We start from the raw sequence: 18605 nt of genomic DNA, 5'->3' as shown, positions 1-18605 counted from the left end.
GACAGAGTGCTCCATAACACAGAACATGCATTCACTTCTCGTCGCCCTCAAAAAGAAATGAAGTAACTGCCACTAGCTGTGCGGGAGGGGATACCGGTGGTCTCTGGACTCCTAAAGGCACAGCTTCTATTTTTATGACATATAATGGCAGCCTATTGGGCTATTCTGTCCTCTCCGTTCATCTCTATCATGAAAAAAGGAGTTTTGTGAAGGGAATTCCTCTGTGTAAAACACTTAAAAATGATGATTCAAAATATAGTACATTGGCTCCCTTTTTTCAATTCAAGATGAAGATGCGGCCATTGTAGCCTATTTATTTAGGCTGCATTATTGTCTCTTTATCTCTTAAGTGTCTTTGCAGGCCTTCCTGAAGAAAGGTGAAAAGAATTCCACTTAAGAAGATATATCTAAAGAAGTGCTCTGGGGTCCCCCACACATGAGCGGAACTATTTCAGTACTAATTGTGAGAAAGTGCCCCCACTTTCTGCTGAATTGCTGATGTGCTTTGACTGAGTGTGCCCTGGGCTCCTGCTAATCAGGTACCCAGTGCCTATGTTCTTTCCCTAAAACTGCATTGAAGCCTAAACCCAATTGGCATCTCGGGTCACAGGTCAGCCCTTGGTTAATGGTACCACAGGTACCCAGGGCACTGTGACAGGGAATGCCTCTAAGGGCTCCAGCACTTATTGTGCCACCCTTAGAGGTCCTGTACTATTACACTCACACACTGCCTTTGCAGGCTGGCTGCATGTTTTGGTGCAGAACAAAGTGAAGAGTCGACATGGCACACATCTCTGTGTGCCATGCCTACAACCCACTGCCCTGGCATAAGTCAGTCACCCCTCTTGCTGGGTACACTAACCAGTAGTGAGGGTACAGGTGCATGAGCCCTGTACTCGTACAGTGTCTAAGTCCATTCTTAGACATTGTAAGTGCAGTGCTGCCATTAAGAGTAGATGGTGCTGGGAGTTTGTCATTATGAACTCCACAGCACCATAATGGCTACACTGAAAACTGAGAAGTTTGGAATCAAACTTCTTAGCACATTAAACCCGCACTGATGCCAGTCTGGAATTTAATGAAAAATGCACACAGAGCTCATCTTAGAGATGCCCCCTGAAAACTAACCTACCACTAGTGTCCAAGCTGAGTGGCTGCTTTCAGCTGCCACCACGAGACATGTTTCTGGACCCCTGGGTTGAAAGCCTGCTGCTCTCGGGGGCCTGAAACAATGCACATCATGTGACAAGGTGCCAAGCCTCCTCCCCCAGGATTGGCAGGGTTCATGAAGGGGAAGCTACAAAGGCTAGCAGCCTTTGTGAGATTTCACAGGCCACTTGCTTCTCTCAGCAACTGGTCCCCACTGGTTCTGACCCCCACTTTGGGTGGGAGACTCGGCAGAAAAAATAAGCGAGGAAGAGAGGTGTGCCCATCTCTGCCAACTCCACTCCTCAGGTGGGGGAGGCAAGGTGAAGCACAACTCTCAGTCCATGCCATCTTAAGGATGGGTGTACTCGCCAACCAGGGACAGGATCATGCCCCCCACCCACTGGAGGGTGGCACAATAGGGGGTGTACCCACCCCAGGGAAGGGACACATTGGTCCCTACCTTTTACCTACCTGTAACACCCATAAATCTAGTATTCAGGGGCTCCCCTGAACCTTGCGTCCTCAGACAAGAAGAAACTACAAGAAGAAGAAGGACCAAACAGCTGTGCAGCAAAGAAAAAAAGGAGACGCCTAATGACTTGGCCCCTGCCCTACCGGCATGTCTCCACCTCGAACCTTCTCCTGCAAAATCCCAGTGTGTCCTGCAGCCAGCAACCTCAAAAACCATGGAGGACCTGCCTGCCTTCAACCCTAAAGACTTTGTCTCCCATGAACACCGGATTCGTTCATCTGCAACCTCTGGCCCCGGCTGGAAACCGCAAATCCTCACCACTCTGCACCCGCCGTCCGCGGCCTGAGCTCGAGTGGGCAAACACCATAAGGAGATCCCCCTGGCGATCCTGACCCGAGATCGGGCAACCCCTGACCTGCCTCAAGCCTCCAGCTGACGCCTACAGCCTAAATCCAGAAGGTCACCCCAACCCGGACCAGGAGCTGATAAGAAGATCCGACCCCCAAAAGGGACACCTGCACCCGATGCCCCACGGCCTTGGGCGGCCAAACTGATGGTGTCTAACCAACCCCCAACTTCCCAACCTACCTCTCGAAGTGGTGGTCGCACCCAGAAGCCCTTCGTTCCCAAGCCTACAGTGCCTTTGCAAACTGGAGGTTCCCCATTGAAAACATGGCGCCCGACGTCGAAACAGCACTCTGCACCCTGCCGCCCTAATGCCGCTGAGGGTGCACCTTTGGTGCTACTTTATTTACCCATTTGCACTGAACTAAAGTCCAGGAGCTTTGCTCCCACACCCAAGTGGCCTGCTCGTCAACAGCCATCAACCGGAGGTCCTCTATCCCCCATTGGATAACATTGGGCCTCAGCACTCTGCGCCTGGCCACCCTAGTGCCGCTGGGGGTGTAACAAGAGTGCATCCTTGACCCTGGGGGACCCCAGAGTCTACCCCAGGACCTCAACTCCCACTACCAAATATTACCTTAACCCCTTAGCTGCGGCGGCTATACCGCCGCAGTGCTAAGGGGGAGGGGAAGCTGCGCGGCGCTCACATACTCGTGATGGAACCGCTCCGTCATGGCCCTCGGGTGAGCTCTGCTTATGACGGAACGGTTCCGTCACGGCCCCGCCCGCTCTTTATAACGTCAGCGCAGGCGCGGAATTCGCACCGAGCAGGCACGTCGAGCGGGCAGTGACGGAACCGTTCCGTCACCAGCACAGCCCACCCGAGACTCGTGACGGAACGGTTCCGTCACGAGCACGCAAGGGGTTAAAACCGATAACACTATTTTCCTCCATAGGATAACATTGACTGTTTTTCTCGGAAAAGTTTTCAAGTATGAAGTTTGAAAACCTAAAGTAATTCTTTAAAATTACACTAACTAACACAAATGATGTTACTTACCTGTTTGCAGGAAATGTCCCAGAAGAGTATCCAGGTGTACTACTCTGAGTGAGAAAAGTAATCTCAAAAGTAACTTACCTGTAATTTTACTGAAAAGCCCATTCAAGTCTATGTAATGTATTTACAAAGTATTGCATTTCTCTGAAAACATACTGTAAGTCAAAACAAAGTGCATTTACCATTACAAATCCAAACTGTATTACAACTGTATATTTACTGCAAAGTACTTATCACTTACCTGTGCCAGGCTGGCTTGGTTCTAGAAAATAAAATAACTAAAAGAATATTTGTATACAAAAACAATTGGTCTGAGTTCAGTCTTTGCTTAAAACTGAGCTCTGATTCTGCCTTACTGCTCGACCACACTACCACAAATAAAGAGTGAGGTGCTTTCTAACTTTACCTCTGCCAACCTTTGGGGTTCCACTGGACTCTGTACACACTATACCTCAACTTTGGTAAAGTATAAACAGAGCGAGCTTCCTACATTGATGGATCAGCCGAGGGATATACAACTTTGCATTTGTTGGACTACTTGGTTACCAAAGGATCACACAACAGAACTCTTAAATTGTCTTTAGAATTCAGATTTTTCAAATTGGCATTTTTGCAAAATTACTTAAAGTCTTGTTAGGGCCTTGGCTAAGTCACTTTAGAATTTTGGAAAATAAAAAGTCACTGTAACTAAGGTTAGAGGGGTTAAACGATTGTTTTAACAATGTCTCAAAACAACAACCTTGGTTTTAGTGAAAATAATCACAATGCCATAGAGGACTTTGTTGAGGAGCTCAACCTCACCCCTCACCTTCATTTGTCTTTCAAGGAGTTAAGGTACCTATGTAAAATTAAAAACCTAACTATGGGGTCCCATCCCACCAAACAAAAGCTCCAGGAGCTGTTGGCTGGGTATGCTAAGGACCACCCATCTAAAACTGGTGAAGACCAATCAGATGAGGAAGAAGAGGAAGGGGATGATCAGGTAGATCAATCCCCTCCACTTCTTAGGAAGGAAAGGGCCCCAGTGGCCCTGGCTCCAAGAATCAACCTCTCAGTACCTAGACCCCACACAGGTGGGTCAGGCACTACTGAAGACATTGAGGACAGCCTCAATGAGGAGGACAGCCTTTTAGCAAGGCTGACAAAAACACTGGATCTAGAGACCAGGTTGCTGGCTCTAGAAAGAAAGAGAGAGAGAGCAGAGATGGGCCTAGCACCCATAAATGCTGACAGCAATTTACTTAACTTAATAAGGATAAAGAGCAATCTTTTGAGCCTAAAATCCCGAAAGGGATTGTCCCTAAATATGAAAAGAGTGATGATATCACAAAATGGTTCACAGAGTTTGAGAGGGCGTGTGAAATGAGAAAAGTGAAGAAGTCATACTGCAGGGGGGGCACTCCTTTAGGAACTGTTCTCTGGTAAATGCAGAGACAGACTCCTGACCCTTTCTGGGGAAGGTGCTGGGTCTTATGACCTCATGAAGAGAACTCTGATGGAGGGATTTAGACTCACAACTGAGGAATACAGAATTAGGTTCAGGGGGAGTCACAAAACCCAAAACCAATCCTGGATTGACTTTGTAGACTACTCAGTGTTGGACCTGGCCTCGTGGCGTGGTCCCGCTCCTCCCCGCACGGCAGGCCCTGGACCGCAACAACCCCTGGCCTCCTCGACGAACCTCCCTCTCCAACCCTCAACGAGAGCCGCCACTCCTGGCGACCCCCGGCTCTCCCCCTCAGGAACAAGGCGACCCCTACTCGCCCTACTCTGCTGGGCTGGCCCCCAACCTGGGCCGCCATCTCAGGCCCGACTCCGTCTTGGGCCTTCCACGTCATGACCACGTGGCCTCGGCCCGACCTCGGCCGCGGCCTCAGCGAAGCCCCGACATCGAGGCACCAAGATCTGACCAGGGGGTAAAACGGCCACTCGATGAATCAAGGAGGAGGAGAGTTTCGATGGCCCTCCAGCCGTCCCCGGATGCCTGGTTTCGATCGCCCTCCGGCCTCCCTGGGCGCTGGCTCCACCCCCCTGCTGGGTGTCTGGACGCTCTCATCCCGGCCCCTCTGACCCCCAGGCGCGAGGGTCCGGACATCAAAGGCCTCCAGACCTATATCTGGGGCAGCTCTGGAACAAGTCGGGAGTTGTATCCTGGAGTCGAGAGCCCTGCTGACGCTGTTGCGGCCGACCCTGAGAAGACCTCACTGCTCTGATCCCTGAACCCATCTTTGGAGTCCTGCTGGCGCTGCCGCGGCCCAACCTCGCTGAAACCATCTTTGGAGCCCTGCTGGCGCTGCCGCGGCCCAACTTCGCTGAAACCATCTTTGGAGTCCTGCTGGCGCTGCCGCAGCCCAACCTTGCTGAAACCATCTTTGGAGTCCTGCTGGCGCTGGCGCTGCCGCGGCCCAACCCCGCTGAAACCATCTTTGGAGTCCTGCTGGCGCTGCCGCGGCCCGACCTTACGGAACCCCCCAGCTCGAGGATTGAGAGCTGTGCGTAGGGTATCCCCGTACCAGGCTGGTACTAAGACTGTCCCGCTACCCCTTTCCCCCCGGAACCAAGAATTTACGGATCCCTCGATCCGCTTGTACATATTGCCGAGAGAACCAATCTTTTACTGTTGATAAAGATCCTAAGAAGTTATCCTTTTGTGTGGTGTACCTTTGTAGTCGTGTGATTGCTCTGCTGTTACGATTCGAGGAGAGGAACCTCTCCCAGGAGGCCTCTCTACCAACGCTCGGCCATCTCCCGAAGGAGAGGGGGGGTCCAGGGGTGGTCAGTCAGACATCTTCTGCCGCCCCGGGAACCGCCTTTCTAACATTGGTGGCAGGCGGTGCGATCCGAGCCGACGCAAATCGTACAGAGAGTGACTCACCCACTACTGACAGAAACACACCGCAACCATGACGACCAAAGAAACCAGACCGACCGCAGAGTTCCAGAAAGAACGGTTGGAAGAATATAACCACAAAGAATTGAAACAATTCTGCAAGGACCTGGGCATCGCTACCACTGGACTAAGCACCAAGGAGGATTTCAAGCAGGCCCTACAAACATGGGTGGAGGCAGGAGCAACGCCACCCCAGAGCGAAGACAACACCGTTCCGAACATGCACCCGGAGACCGACGCAACCCCAGCGGGGGAAAGACCTACAAACATAGACACGGGCCTCTCCCACAAAGACGCCCGAGAGCGAGAAAGGAGCCGGCTCCACGAATTGGAGCTCGCCCGACTCCGTCTGGACGGAGAACTACAGCTGGCCGAGAAAAAGATAGCCCTTGAGCAACTACGGCTGCAAGGAGACCTAGAGGAGAAACGAAGGCAGAGAGACTTGGAGGAGAAGAAGGTCACGTTCGAGCACGAGCGTGGCTTAAAAGAACTTGAGATCAAGGCCAAAACTGGGGAGGCCAGCGCCTCCGGGAATCGGAGCCCACCTCCTCCTGCGGACACGAAGGTCCACATCCCCAAAGATGTCGTCAAGGAATATTATAAAAACGACGACATCCAGCAGTGGTTTAAGGCCTACGAGGTAGCCATGGCCTCTCATCGAATACCCCAGAAAGACTGGGGTGCCGGCTTATGGGGGAAGTTCTTCAACAAAGGGAGAGACGCCCTGCTAGAGCTCCCAGACGCAGAGATGACCTCTTATGAACACATGAAAGCCGCCCTCCTTACTCGCTATGGACTCACCCCCGAGATGTACCGGCAGCGATTCCGAGACTGTAAAAAACTCCCCAGTACTACATGGGTGGAGTACGTGAACTTCTATAGTAGAGCCCTAGAGGGGTGGATCAAGGGCAGCCGGGTCACCACCTACGAGCAACTGTTCAACCTCATTGTATGGGAGCACCTCTCCAACAACTGTTTTATCGAACTCCGGCAGCATCTCCTCGACAGCAAACTGACCGAGCCACGTAAACTCGCCGTCGAGGCCGATCGATGGGTGAGCACCCGGGTCCCCCGAAGCCCGATGGGAGACTACGGCCGAGGTACCCCGGGGAACCACCGCCCGCGAGGCAGCGGGTGGGGCCAGAACAGGAACCGCGACTCCCCCGCGGGGCCGCCCGACCTCCACTTCACCATACCTGGCCAGAAGAGGGCCCCCCCAGCACGGCCGGGGCCCCGCCTGAACGTTACCTGCCACAGATGCCAGCGGCCCGGTCATTATGCCAATGACCCCCTCTGCCCGATGTACCAACGACCCAGCACCACCGGTCCTCCAAGCCGCCAGATCGCCGCCGCCGCCCTGGGAGAAGAAAGGGGCGAAGCAGAGGACTATGACCCCGACCAGGCCGAGTGGGAGCCCGCCGCTATGTCCCTGGTATGTCTGGGCAAAAGAGACATGATCCCCCGGGCCCCGATCCCGGGCAACACTCAGAAGTACCGCCAGTGGGTCATGATTAATGGGCGCCAGACCGAGGCCCTTCGCGACACCGGAGCCAGCGTGACAGCGGTCCGATGCCACTTGGTGACCCCTGACCAGATCCTGCCCAATGTGCTGTGCCCCGTACGGTCGGCGGACAATTCCGAAAGCCTGTGCCAGATGGCCCGTATCCCCTTCGAGTGGGGAGGGGTGTCGGGCATGCTGAAAGTGACCGTCCGGGACGATGCCCCCGTGGACTGCCTCCTCTGGAATGACCTAGAAAGTTCCTCCTGGGCCGGCGTTGAACGGAGAGAGCATCTGGGGATGCTAGGCCTTCCCGAGTGGGCCTGCGCGACCACCCGATCCATGGCCGCCCGGGCCACCACCCCGACGGAAGCCGCCCCGACTGAAGACCCAGAGTGGCCCGCACCTTCGCCGCCCGCCGTATCCGAAGACAGCGACCCAGAGCCCGACCCACTGGGGCCCAACAGTGAAGAAATTGCTGAGCTTGGCAACCTCCCGGAACTAGCCCAATGGCGCCAAGAAGGTGGCCCCACACGAGAACAGTTCTGGCAAGAACAGAAAACCTGTCCCTCCCTCGAGGGAATCCGACAGCAAGCCGCCACTCAAGCCGCCGGAGACCCCTCGGGGTCCCACTGCGTCTATTGGGACCACCATCTCCTCTACAGTGAACAAAAGATTGCCGAACTGGGGGCCGGCCGGGTGCTGGTGGTCCCCCTCCGATTCAGAGACTTCCTCCTGAACCTGGCACACGAAGTGCCCCTCGCCGGGCACCTGGGGCAGGACAAAACATACAGCCGCCTGGTGACCCATTTCTACTGGCCCAAGATGAAAAACGATGTGAACAATCACTGCCGGACTTGCCCCACCTGCCAAGCCAGCGGGAAGAGTGGAGGGAAACACAAGGCCGCCCCCTCCAATCCTTCCCAGTCGTCAACACCCCTTTCGAGCGGGTGGGAATAGACATTGTGGGGCCTCTAGAGCCTCGCACCTCCCAAGGGCACCAGTTTATTCTCGTCCTGGTAGACCATGCCACCCGCTATCCCGAAGCCATCCCCCCCCGGACTGTGACGGCCCCCGTGGTGGGCCGGGCACTGATGGGGATCTTCTCCCGGGTGGGCTTCCCTCGAGAGGTCGTCAGTGACCAGGGTACGAACGTTATCTCCCGATACTGGAGGTCCCTGTGGCAACAGTGCGGGGTCACATATAAATTCACGACCCCCTACCACCCCCAAGGGAATGGATTGGTGGAGCGCTTCAATAGAACTCTCAAGTGGATGATCATGGGCCTGGTGGAGCCCTTGCGACGCCAATGGGACGTGCTGCTGCACTGCCTCCTCTTCGCATATCGGGAAGTTCCTCAGAAGTCCCTGAGGTTCAGCCCCTTCGAACTATTGTACGGACACCCCGTCCGGGGTCCCCTCAGCCTGGTCAAAGAAGGCTGGGAGGCGGCAGTCAAAGATGCTCCACCCGACGTCTACCGATACCTCCTGACCCTCCGAAACCAAACTCGGAAGTTCCGGGAACTTGCCGAAGCCAACCTCGAGGCCAGCCAAGAGGAGATGAAACGCTGGTACGACCAAAACGCCTCTTCCATCGAGTTCGAACCGGGACAACAGGTCTGGGTCATGTCCCCGGTCGAGCCCTGTGCCCTCCAGGACAAATGGACGGGGCCCTTTCAAGGTGGTGGAGCGTAAGAGTCCTGTCACCTACCTGGTGGACATGGAATCCCCCAGGAACCCCCTCAGGTTCCTCCACACCAACCGGCTCAAGCCTCACTTTGTCCGGACCGAACTCAGCCTGCTGATGGCTACGGATGGCGGGCCGAAGACGACTCCGAGCCCCTACCGGACCTCCTGAGCACCTCTGAGAAGGACGGCTCTGTTGAGGGGGTCACCCTCTCCTCCACCCTGACCCCAGAACAGCGCTAGGACTGCCAAAAACTGCTGGGGCAGTTCACCGACTTGTTTTCCCTCACCCCCGGAGTCACCCATTGGTGCGTCCACGATGTCGACACTGGGGACAGCCCGCCTGTGCGACACCGGGCCTACAGAGTTCCCGACCGAGTCCGGACCTGCATCCAATCGGAGGTCTCCAAGATGTTGGCTCTGGGGGTAGTCGAACCCTCTGACAGTCCGTGGGCCAGTCCAGTCGTCCTGGTCCCCAAAGCCGCCGCCCCTGGCGCCGCGCCCGAACTGCGATTTTGTGTAGACTACCGGGGGTTGAGCGCCGTCACCCGGACCGATGCTCATCCCATTCCCCGGGCCGATGAACTGATCGACCGCCTGGGGGCGGCCCGCTACCTGAGCGCATTCGACCTAACTTCCGGCTACTGGCAGATCGGACTCTCTCCGGGCGCCCAAGAGCGCTCCGCTTTCTCGACCCCCGATGGCCACTACCACTTCAGGGTGATGCCCTTCGGGATGAAAAACGCCCCCGCAACCTTCCAGAGGCTGATGAATAAGGTGCTGGCAGGGCTAGAAGAGTTCAGCGCCGCATATCTGGACGATATTGCGGTGTACAGCCTCCACTGGGCCGAGCACCTCAAGCACCTCTGGGAGGTCCTGACGGCCCTCCGACGGGCCGGACTGACAGTCAAAGCAAGCAAATGCCAGATAGGCCAGGGTTCCGTGACCTATCTGGGACACCAAGTGGGGAGCGGCCATGTGGCTCCCCTCCAACCCAAGATCGACGCCATTATGGCCTGGGAGCCGCCGGTCACCCAGACAGCAGTCAGAGCCTTCCTGGGGCTCACTGGGTACTACCGGCGCTTCGTGAAGAATTATGGGAGCATCGTTGGCCCCCTCACCGAACTCACTTCCAAGAGGCAGCCCCAGAAGGTGCATTGGACGCCCGAGTGTCAGGCCGCCTTTGAGGCCCTAAAAACAGCGATGTGTACCGCCCCCGTGCTCCAAGCCCCCGACTACAGCCGGGAATTCATAGTACAGACGGACGCCTCGGAGCATGGTGTCGGGGCGGTCCTTTCCCAACTCAACGCCGAAGGAGTTGACCAGCCGGTGGCCTTCATCAGCCGACGTCTGCTGGCCCGAGAACAACGCTGGAGCACCATTGAACGAGTGGCCTTCGCCGTGGTGTGGGCCCTCAAGAAACTCCGACCCTATCTCTTCGGCACCCACTTCCGGGTGCAAACTGACCACCGGCCCTTGCGGTGGTTGATGTAAATGCGAGGGGAAAATCCAAAGTTGCTGCGATGGTCCATCTCCCTCCAAGGGATGGACTTCACTGTGGAACATCGCCCCGGCAACGACCACGCCAACGCCGACAGCCTGTCCCGCTTCTTCCGCCTCGACGAGGAGAACCCCCAAGAAGATGGGTGACTCTCCCCGCCTTCAGCTGGGGGGGACGTGTGTTGGACCCGGCCTCGTGGCGTGGTCCCGCTCCTCCCCGCATGGCAGGCCCTGGACCGCAACAACCCCTGGCCTCCTCGACGAACCTCCCTCTCCAACCCTCAACGAGAGCCGCCACTCCTGGCGACCCCCGGCTCTCCCCCTCAGGAACAAGGCGACCCCTACTCGCCCTACTCTGCTGGGCTGGCCCCCAACCTGGGCCGCCATCTCAGACCCGACTCCATCTTGGGCCTTCCACGTCATGACCACGTGGCCTCGGCCCGACCTCGGCCGCGGCCTCAGCGAAGCCCCGACATCGAGGCACCAAGATCCGACCAGGGGGTAAAACGGCCACTCGACGAATCAAGGACGAGGAGAGTTTCGATGGCCCTCCAGCCGTCCCCGGACGCCTGGTTTCGATTGCCCTCCGGCCTCCCTGGGCGCTGGCTCCACCCCCCTGCTGGGTGTCTGGACGCTCTCATCCTGGCCCCTCTGACCCCCAGGCGCGAGGGTCCGGACATCAAAGGCCTCCAGACCTATATCTGGGGCAGCTCTGGAACAAGTCGGGAGTTGTATCCTGTAGTCGAGAGCCCTGCTGACGCTGTCGCGGCCGACCCTGAGAAGACCTCACTGCTCTGATCCCTGAACCCATCTTTGGAGTCCTGCTGGCGCTGCCGCGGCCCAACCTCGCTGAAACCATCTTTGGAGTCCTGCTGGCGCTGCGGCGGCCCAACCTCGCTGAAACCATCTTTGGAGCCCTGCTGGCGCTGCCGCGGCCCAACCTCGCTGAAACCATCTTTGGAGTCCTGCTGGCGCTGCCGCGGCCCAACCTCGCTGAAACCATCTTTGGAGTCCTGCTGGCGCTGCTGCTGCCCAACCCCGCTGAAACCATCTTTGGAGTCCTGCTGGCGCTGCCGCGGCCCGACCTTACGGAACCCCCCAGCTCGAGGATTGAGAGCTGTGCGTAGGGTATCCCCGTACCAGGCTGGTACTAAGACTGTCCCGCTACCCCTTTCCCCCCCGGAACCAAGACTTTACGGCTCCCTCGATCCGCTTGTACATATTGCCGAGAGAACCAATCTTTTACTGTTGATAAAGATCCTAAGAAGTTATCCTTTTGTGTGGTGTACCTTTGTAGTCGTGTGATTGCTCTGCTGTTACGATTCGAGGAGAGGAACCTCTCCCAGGAGGCCTCTCTACCAACGCTCGGCCATCTCCCGAAGGAGAGGGAGGGTCCAGGGGGGGTCAGTCAGACATCTTCTGCCGCCCCGGGAACCGCCTTTCTAACACTCAGTTAAAACAATTGATAGTTGGTTAACTGGACACAATGTGCATGATTTCAATGGACTTTACAATCTGTTTATGAAAGAACATATTTTAGGTAATTGCTCTAATGAAAAGTTACATCACATTTGGTAGACCTAAGTCTAGTTTCTCCCCAAGAATTGGGAAAGAAGGCAGACCACTGGGTCAAGACAATGATGACAAAAACAACCACTGGGGGTGACAAAAAGAAAGGGGTTACAAAACCTCCCTTGGGAAAAGGTGTTGAGTCCCAAAAATAAAAAGCCTGAGTCTTCTAAAGGGCCTCAAAAACTTGCACAGGGAGGTGGGTCCCAAAACTCTTCCCAATCTACTAACAAGTATAGGGTGAAGAACTTTGATCCTTTAAAGGTCTGGTGTAACAACTGTAAGAAGTTGGGACACTTAACTTAAGATGCTGCTTGCCAAAACAAGAAGGCCCCTAGTCCTACTACAGCTACTCTTGGTATAGCAAGCCTCCAGATGGGATCAACAGTGTGCCAAGAACAAAGCGGGTTGCACACTGAAGCAGTTCTAGTTTCAGAAGGAGAAGTTGAGTTTGCCACTATAACTGTGTGGCAACCCAACTTAAAAAATACTTACAGTACCCTTGAATTAATGGAACTAGGATAGCAGCTCTGAGGGATACAGGTGCCCGTGACACTATGGTGAGAGACACTGGTTTCCCATGAGCAATACTTGATTTGGAGAACTTACCCAGTCACCAATGCTGACAGTGTTACTACTAACTAACCATGCAATGGCTATGGTGAAATTAGACTAGTGGGGTTGGGGGTGTTACTTGCCTGAAATAGGTAGTGGTCTCTCCAAAGCTACCAGCTGCATGTCTGCTTGGCAATGACCTGGAAACCTCAGCATGGGCTGAGGTTGAACTGAAAACCCATGCAGCAATGCTGGATATCCCTGAACTGGTGTGTGTAAAAACAAGAGCACAGAGCAAGAGACACGGTGAAAAAGAAGAGCTGGAGCCTGAAAGTATGGCCCAACCTTCCAAGAGAAAAGGTAAGAAGACTGGGGAACCAGCTTCTGTAGAGCAAAAGGATCAGGACCCCTCTCCTCAGGCAGAGGACTTGGACACCTGAGAGGGAACTGAGCCCATGGAACTTGACCCTTACCAGCTTGAACTCTTAGACCAAGTGGGACCCTCTAGGCAAGAGCTGTGCCTTGGACAACAGGACTGTCCAACTCTTGAAAGCCTGAGGCAGCAAGCTGTTGCACAGGAAAGGGGAGATGTCAGTGGTACCCACAGAGTTTATTGGGAAGATGGACTACATTATACTGAGGCCAGAGACCCCAAACCTGGTAGTGCCTCAGATCTACAGCGAGTTTTTCCTAACTTTAGCTCATGACATCCCCCTAGCTGGACATCTGGGCCAAACCAAGACCTGGAAAAGGCTATTATCCAATTTTACTGGCCTCAGATGCACCAAAAAGTAAAGGAGTTTGTCAGCTCCTGTGTCACCTGTCAGGCCAGTGGCAAGACAGGTGGCCCCTCAAAGGCCCCCCTGATATCACTACCTGTGGTAGAGGTTCCCTTTGAAAGGGGAGGTGTGGACATAGTGGGTCCACTTGAACCTCCCACAGCATCAGGGAACAAATTCATTCTAGTGGAGCATGCCACTAGACACCCTGAGGCAATTCCCCTTAGGACTACTACCGCAACAGCCAAGGTCCTCATTTGTGTCTTCACCAGGGTAGGGTTTCCTAAGGAGGTGGTTTCAGACAGGTTTCAACTTCATGTCTGCTTACCTAAAACACATGTAGGAAGAGTGTGGTGTGCAGAGCAAGTTTACTAAACTCTACCACCCACAAACCGATGGCCTTTGAGATTCAACAAGACATTGAAAGGCATGATTATGGGGCTCCCTGAAAAACTCAAAAGGAGATGGGATGTTCTCTTACCATGCCTGCTTTTCACTTACAGAGAGGTGCCACAGAAAGGATTAGGGTTTTCCCCTTTGAACTTCTGTTTGGCCATCCTGTGAGGGGACCACTCTGTCTAGTAAATGATGGTTGGGAGAAGCCTCTCCAAGAACCCAAACAAGATACTGTGGACTATGTGGTTGGCCTAAGGTCCAGAATAGCTGAGTACATGGAAAAGGCATCCCAAAATCTTGAGGCCAGCCAGGAACTTCAGAAGCACTGGTATGACCATATAGCTGCACTAGTTGAATTTCAACCTGGGCAAAAGGTGTGGGTTTTGGAGCTAGTGGTACCAAGGGTACTCCAGGACAGATGGAGTGGCCCTTACCCTATCCTAGAAAAAAGAGTGAGGTTACCTTCTCGGTTGACCTGGGCACAAGCAGGACACCCAAAAGGATTATCCATGTGAACTGTCTGAAGCTGTACCATGACAGGGTTGACATCACCATGCTGATGGTGGCTGATGAGGATCAGGAGACAGAGAGTAAACCTCTCCCAGACCTCCTCTCATACAGCCCAAAAGATGGGTCAGTGGATGGAGTTGTGTATTCAGGCACCTTCTCCGCACAACAGCAGACTTATTGCAAGTAAGTCTTGCAGCAGTATGCTAAGCTCTTTTCCTTGACCCCATGTCAGTCAAACTGGTGTACCCATGATGTGGACATTGGTGACAGTTCACCTGTCAAAAACAATATCTATCGACAGTCAAAAGTCAAGGAAAGCATAAGAGCTGAAGTCAGCAAGATGCTGGAGTTAGGGGCCTAGGAGAGCCCCAGGGACAGCCCAGTGCTTTTAGTCCCCAAACCTCATCCACAGGCTGGAATGAGAGAAATTAAGTTCTACGTGGACTATAAAGGGCTCAACTCTGTCACCAAGACAGATGATCACCCTATCCCAAGAGCAGTTGAGTTGATAGACAAGTTGGGTGCAGCCACATTTCTAAGTACCTATGACTTAACTGCAGGCAAATTAGCATGGCCCCAGGAGCAAGGAAAAGACAGCATTCCCCACACCTGATGGGCATTAGCAGTTTACTGTTATGCCCTTTGGTTTAAAGAATGCCCCTGCCACCTTCCAGAGGTTGGTGAACTAAGTCCTTGCTGGATTGGAGTTCTTGAGTGCAGCTTGTCTAGATGATATTGCTGTCTTTAGCTCCACCTGGCGAGATCACCTGCTCCACCTTGGAAAGGTTTTAAATGCCCTGTAAACTGCAGGCCTAACTATCAAGGCATCCAAATGCCAGATAGGGCAGGGAACTGTGGTGAACTTGGGCCACCTTGTTGGTGGTGGCCAGGTACAACCCTGACAGCCCAAGATCCAGGCCATCCTCGACTGGGCAGTTCCAACAACCCAGATCCAAGTCAGGGCATTCCTTGGCTTGACTGGGTACTAGAGGAGGTTTGTGAAGGATTATGGGTCCATTGTGGAGCCCCTCACAGAACCCACCTCCAAGAAGATTCCCAAAAGGGTAAACAGGGCAGTTAGTTGTCAAAAGGCTTTTCACACCCTGAAAGAGGCTATATGCTCATGCAATTCTCAAAGCTCCAGACTATGCCAATCCGTTCATTGTGCAGACGGATGCCTCTGCGCTGGGGATAGGAGCAGTCCTATCCCAGACCAATGATGAAGGCCAAGACCAACCTGTTGCTTTTATAAGCAGAAGGCTTCTCCCCAGGGAGCAGCGTTGGAGTGCCATTGAGCGGGAGGCCTTTGCTGTGGTTTGCTCCCTGAAGAAGCTGAGACCATACTTGTTTGGTACTCACTTCCTAATTTAAACTGATCACAGAAGTCTTAGATGGCTAATGTAAACGAAAGGTGAAAATCCTAAACTGTTGAGGTGGTCCATCTCCCGACAGGGAATGGACTTTGTAGTGGAACACAGACCTGGGACTGCCCATGCCAATGCAGATGGACTTTCCAGGTTCTTCCACTTAAAATGAAGCCTCTCTAGGGAAAGGTTAGTCTCATCCTCTTTCGTTTGGGGAGGAGGGGGGTGTTGTGTGAGAAAGTGCCCTCTTTCTGCAAATTTGCCCCCACTTTTTTGCTGAATTGCTGATGTGCTTTGACTGAGTGTGCACTGGGCTCCTGCTAATCAGGTATCCAGGACCTCAGTTCTTTCCTTAAAACTGCATTGAAGCCTAAACCCAATTGGCATCTCTGGCCACAGGTCAGCCCCTGGTAAATGGTACCACAGGTACCCAGGGCACTGTGACCAGAGAAGGCATTTAAGAGCTGCAGCACTTATTGTGCCACCCTTAGAGGTCCTGTACCATTACACTCACACACTGCCTTTTCAGGTTACGTGTTTTGGTGTAGAACAAAGTGAAGAGTCGACATGACACACATCTCTGTATTCCATGCCTACAACCCATTGCCCTGGCATAGGTCAGTCACCCCTCTAGCTGGATGCACTATACCAGTGGTGAGGGTACAGGTGCATGAGCCCTGTACCCCTGCAGTGTCTAAGTCCATTCTTAGACATTTTAAGTGCAGTGCTGCCATTAAGAGTATATGGTGCTGGGAGTTTGTCATTACGAACTCCACAAAGTGGTTCTGTCGGATAGAAAGTAAGTTACTTAGTGGTGCTCTGAATGCACTGATTAGAATTGGGCCAAGACCAACCTGTTGCTTTTATAAGCAGAAGGCTTCTCCCCAGGGAGCAGCGTTGGAGTGCCATTGAGCGGGAGGCCTTTGCTGTGGTTTGCTCCCTGAAGAAGCTGAGACCATACTTGTTTGGTACTCACTTCCTAGTTTAAACTGATCACAGAAGTCTTAAATGGCTAATGTAAACGAAAGGTGAAAATCCTAAACTGTTGAGGTGGTCCATCTCCCGACAGGGAATGGACTTTGTAGTGGAACACAGACCTGGGACTGCCCATGCCAATGCAGATGGACTTTCCAGGTTCTTCCACTTAAAATGAAGCCTCTCTAGGGAAAGGTTAGTCTCATCCTCTTTCGTTTGGGGAGGAGGGGGGTGTTGTGTGAGAAAGTGCCCTCTTTCTGCAAATTTGCCCCCACTTTTTTGCTGAATTGCTGATGTGCTTTGACTGAGTGTGCACTGGGCTCCTGCTAATCAGGTATCCAGGGCCTCAGTTCTTTCCTTAAAACTGCATTGAAGCCTAAACCCAATTGGCATCTCTGGCCACAGGTCAGCCCCAGGTAAATGGTACCACAGGTACCCAGGGCACTGTGACCAGAGAAGGCATTTAAGAGCTGCAGCACTTATTGTGATACCCTTAGAGGTCCTGTACCATTACACTCACACACTGCCTTTTCAGGTTGCGTGTTTTGGTGTAGAACAAAGTGAAGAGTCGACATGACACACATCTCTGTATTCCATGCCTACAACCCATTGCCCTGGCATAGGTCAGTCACCCCTCTAGCTGGATGCACTATACCAGTGGTGAGGGTACAGGTGCATGAGCCCTGTACCCCTGCAGTGTCTAAGTCCATTCTTAGACATTTTAAGTGCAGTGCTGCCATTAAGAGTATATGGTGCTGGGAGTTTCTCATTACGAACTCCACAAAGTGGTTCTGTCGGATAGAAAGTAAGTTACTTAGTGGTGCTCTGAATGCACTGATTAGAATTGGGAGCGACCTTTTCACAAGCGCCTGTGAAGTAAAACAATTTTTCATTGAAGAATTTGAAACAGAAATCTAGATGCTTTGTACTGTTTCTATTTATCAGAATTAAATCATTCATAGATAATCACAGTAATTAATGGCTGTCAACATGAATTCAATATTTACATAATCAAGGGGTGATCGTGTGACATAGGTGCTCAGTGCTCAACAGGTGTACAATATATACAAGGTGGTTACTCAAGGCCCAGGCCAACCAAGACTCCACACATAACTAAAGGACATTATCAGTGGAAAGAGTCATTGGTGTTAATGCATCATCTGGCCTATCTGGTGCGCAAGACATCCCTCACGTGCCTAACTGGTGTGCAAGACAAAGTCTTGAACCATAAAGTCATAACTCTGTCCAGCATAAAGCCATTGAAGCATCAGAATGGAACCTCTGCTGATGTTCAGATCGTATGGGAGTATCGGCCCAAGAGGCATGCAGTATTCACAGACCGCAGTGCCAAGTAGGAGGAAGAGAACATATGCTTCCCAAGATGGTCCAGCTTCCCTATCTGGAGGGGCAGAAGGGAATGCGCCCTTTGAAGAAGATGCTTGGACCACCAAGCTATCAGGGGAAGGGTGTTGGGTTAAAAACACTGGGTCACCCGGGCCCGGGAAGTGGGCAGTCCTCTTCTCCACCGGAGCCCCTATGCTGAGCTTGGGCCAGGTGTCCAGGAGGACGTCAGTGAGGGTTTCGCTAAACGGCAATAGGGGTTCAGAAGTCGAGCCTGAGGTTGAAACATCTCTGTCAGGATGTTAGTCTTGACCGCCACCAAAGGGAGCTCAAGGCCCAAGACCTCGGCCACCCTTCTCACCACAACAGCATAGGATGCTCCCTCCTCCGTAGCCATGGTAGGGGGAGAAAGCAAGCCAGTGTCAGGAGAAATATGCAGACTACTAGCCTCACCCAGGTCCTTTCAACAGTCTGGTTACTTCCAGCTGGTCAGTAAAAGGGTCTAGTAACCCCTCCCAGT

The sequence above is a fragment of the Lissotriton helveticus genome, chromosome 2_1 (genome assembly GCF_964261635.1).
Source record: "Lissotriton helveticus chromosome 2_1, aLisHel1.1, whole genome shotgun sequence".
Taxonomy (NCBI): domain Eukaryota; kingdom Metazoa; phylum Chordata; class Amphibia; order Caudata; family Salamandridae; genus Lissotriton; species Lissotriton helveticus.
This window is presented reverse-complemented; position numbering follows the sequence as displayed.